The sequence below is a fragment of the Cajanus cajan genome, chromosome 7, assembly GCF_000230855.2.
Source record: "Cajanus cajan strain Asha chromosome 7, NIPB_CcT2T_4, whole genome shotgun sequence".
Classification (NCBI taxonomy): Eukaryota; Viridiplantae; Streptophyta; class Magnoliopsida; order Fabales; family Fabaceae; genus Cajanus; species Cajanus cajan.
Window position 1 is genome coordinate 9752361 of NC_138523.1, and position 3947 is coordinate 9756307.

At 32.0% G+C, this 3947-nt stretch overlaps 1 non-coding gene across 1 annotated transcript; it reads left to right on the forward strand.

Annotated features, from left to right (window-relative positions):
• Window positions 1-601: 601 nt before the first annotated feature.
• On the forward strand, window positions 602-673 carry TRNAD-GUC (transfer RNA aspartic acid (anticodon GUC)). The gene has a single exon. It is a non-coding gene; the product is annotated as a tRNA-Asp (tRNA).
• Window positions 674-3947: the final 3274 nt, after the last annotated feature.

The following is a 3947-nucleotide window of genomic DNA, read 5'->3' on the forward strand; positions in this document are numbered from 1 at the left end:
TCTATCATTCCTCAACCACAACAAAATACATCTCTATCCCATTCACATCCACCTTCACACACTACCCATAAAATCATCTATCATCGCTTCGGGATCCAACCGTTCATTTCCAATATCATGCACCCATAAACCCTATTTCTAATACATTTCGGCCAACCAAACTCCTCTTAAATTATATATCTTTTTAGTATTAAATTATAAATATTATTGCAAATATTTGATTATAGAAGTGTAACTATATGAAGCAATTTTTTCTTTCTAGTTTAGGACAAAAAAGAATTTGTTACATCAATAGTGATATCTCATTTCACTTACTAAAGTATCCAAAGAAAAAAAATTGAGACAGTACAATTTTATAAAATAAGAGAGTATTTAATACAAAATAAATAATTGTTGTAAAACATAAAATAAATTAAAAGCACTGTAGTAATTTTCTAATTATTTATGAAAATAAATAATATTTTTCAAACCAAACACATCTTATTTCCTTTACAGGGATAAATAAAAGATGCGGGAGTACTGTGTGGTAGAAAAAGAGATTGAACACTTAATAATAATATTAATTATTGAATAAGAAACTACCCATAATTCCAACAACAAAGTCGTTGTAGTATAGTGGTAAGTATTCCCGCCTGTCACGCGGGTGACCCGGGTTCGATCCCCGGCAACGGCGAGTTTTCAAACTTTTATTCTGAAAAATTGATGAAACTCTTTTATTTTATGAGTCCATTTTTCTTCTGTCCTCTTAAAACTATGCCGCCATATCAGTTGCTTCAATTTTACAGATCGTGTAGTGTGGAGTTGCTTTGTACAAGTAAACAATTATCTTTTTTTTTTTTTTTTTTTTTTTTACACCAAAAACTTATTTATTTTATGCCCCATTTGTAATTTAACTAAACATTTTAACAACCATCACTTTTCCCCCCCTCTGAAATGACTAGATAAATAAAATAGAGTCTTGGTCTTTTGTTGCCTAGTTTTGAAGTAGAAGTTTTTCATACATACAGAGAGAGATAGGTAGATATGATAGCATGCGTAGATATAATAACAATAGCCTTTAGATTGATATTTGAGGATGAGTGATGTAGGAGCTATTTGAGAGAATGGCACAGATTGGGAAAAGAAAGTTATGATACATGATATGTTGTTATGTATGTACCTTATTTGATATAAAGCAGTTGTGGTGGCTTATGAAATTTCCCTTTTATATCTTTCTGTTATATATTACCATATTTTTTTATTTACTATAAGGTTAATAATATTATATCCATAGTATGCTTCTCTTTTCTTATATAATTTTTCCCTAGTTGATCATGATGAAACAGATTCATCATCAACATTGATATCATTGTTGATTTTTAAAAGAAACAACAGGGTCAATAATATAGAGAATTTTATATTGAGGACAAACATAAAACTTCACTAAATTTTGTGGACTATGATGAAATTCTCTAATGAAGAAAGGTTATAGTGAGTAACCTGGAAGCATGTTGTTTACCCCTGCATTCTTTGATTATCATTTATGTTATCTAACAAATAATTGGTGTTATTATGCATACAAGTGATACAACAAAGAAAAAACTGGGATAGTTCTTTATTTTATGAATTTGGTTTCAAAGAAGCAAGATTTACATTGCTAGGAACTCCACTATTTTATCCCAACAAGAAAACTTGTTAGATTTAAAACCATTCATAAGCCTCCACCTTACAGCTCAAGTGTTTAGGTATTAGAGACTTGCACCATGTCTCTCAGTTGCAAATTGCAAATGAATACAATGAGTGGTGATTCCAGCATTACAATGTTCTCCTAGAGCTTCTATAGGGCTAATACACAGCCAACCCGTGTGAGTACAAGGGGTGTTTAGTGTTGTGGAACTTTACGATCAATATGGTTAATGCCAAGTAGGAGACATGAGTTCCACATTAAAAGTATGGATTTATGATGAAGAGTTTATATGATATATGGTTCTCCAACCTTGGATGCTAGCTTTTGGGTTTACTTCTTCCAAGGTTTGTATCAGTTAATATACAAGACTCTTTGACCAAATGGTTAGGAATTTAATCCTTGCCTCCATCATCCTTCTAAATAAAGTTGAATTTTTGTATAACTTCAAGCCAAAAAGGCACTTAATATAAAGAGGCATTCTAGAGACAAAACCATACATGACATGCACCTAACAAAGTAATAGTTTGGTCCATGATAGATGAGAAAATAAAATTTAAGTTGCAGGTTCTACCATTATTCACTGCCTCTTCTTTTCATTTATCCCTTTTCTACAATTATTTATTAACCTTTGGAAGGAAATGATTGCTGTAGACAAATTTATATGAATTTGGATCTGACTAACTGCAAGTTCTCCTTTGATAATTCTTATCCCTTCTGCATTCTAAGCTCGTATGAAAATAAGAGCCTTTGATCTCTGCCAAATGACTATAGAATGCTGACATTAGTTGATTCCTTGACTGTGTATTTGCGTTCCAATCTTTGCTTAAATTCTAGGCGTCGAAATTTTGTGTCATGGCATTTGCCTAAGAAATTACTAGTATCTAATTTGTTGTGTAGTATCTATCCTATCAAAACAACAGCTATTAATTTCAGAACTCAAATTCATGTTGGTAGTGGAAGTACTAATCAATGCTTAAAGCATCATAACTAAATGCTCATTGTACTTTTCCAGCTCTAAAAGATATCATTGTAACTTTTTATTACTTGTTAGTTGGTTGAGTTTATGCTGTTTAGTTAGAGTTTTGTTTTTTTAGTTGCAAGTTTTAGATTGTCTACACTTTATACTTAGGGTAAAGGGATAGTCAAATATAAAAGAAGGAAATAGGGCTGATACTCGAAAGTTGAAACTGTGTTTGATTCAATAATCTTCTATCCTCTAGCCACATGTTTTTTATCCTGTCCCATAACATAGATAGAATTCATAAGCTCACCTTAATAATATATTGGCCTTGAGAACTATTATCAATATGCAACTACTCGTAAGTGTTAACAACTAAAAGTCTGTCAATCCAATATTATGTACCACTTAACTTGTTGGGTTATTTTATGATATTTGCTTGAGGGAATATTTTATGAGGGTTGTTTTTATAAGGTTATTACACAAGCATACTCCACAATGATGAGATATTGTCCGCTTTGGACCCTCACGGTTTTGCTTTTTGGTCGGTACCCAAAAGACCTCTCAATCATTGAAGTATGTTTATGCTATATAAGTTATTTTTTATCATATTTTATCGATATGAGACTTGTTTGTATCCCAACAATCCCCCTCAAACAAGGGACCTAACCTTTCATGCAGTGAGGTTATTGGTTGTTACCGAATCCAACCTGTGGCTCTGATACCACTATTGGGTATTTTTGTGCTATATAAGTTGTTATTTCTTGTTTTATTTTATCGTTGTGGGACTTGTTTGTATCCCAACAATCCTCTCCTCAAACAAGGGACCTAACCTTTCATGTAGCGGAATCTGTCTTTATATATCACATTATATGTTATATGAGTTATGAGGGGATATTTTTTATGAAGGTTATTTTTATAAGGTTATTACATAAACATACTCCACAATGATGAGATATTGTCTACTTTGAGCCTTAGCCCGTTTTGCTTTTTTGTCATTACCCAAAAGATCTCTTTATCATTGAAGTATTTTTGTGCTATATAAGTTGTTATTTCTTGTTTTATTTTATCGATGTGAGACTTGTTTGTATCCCAACATAACTCATGTTGGAATTATGTCTTTGTATTGGTAATTTCTTCAGGCTTTGTGATTTGTTCTGCAAAACATGGTTTTGGAATCTATCACATAGTATTAGTTTATTAACTACATAATAGATATTAGGTGGTGTTTGTGGGGGATTTCGTTCATAGGTTCTTTTTGTTCGAACTAGCACGAGTTCACGTTTCAATTTGTGGTGTTCGTGACATGACAGAATCGAAGAC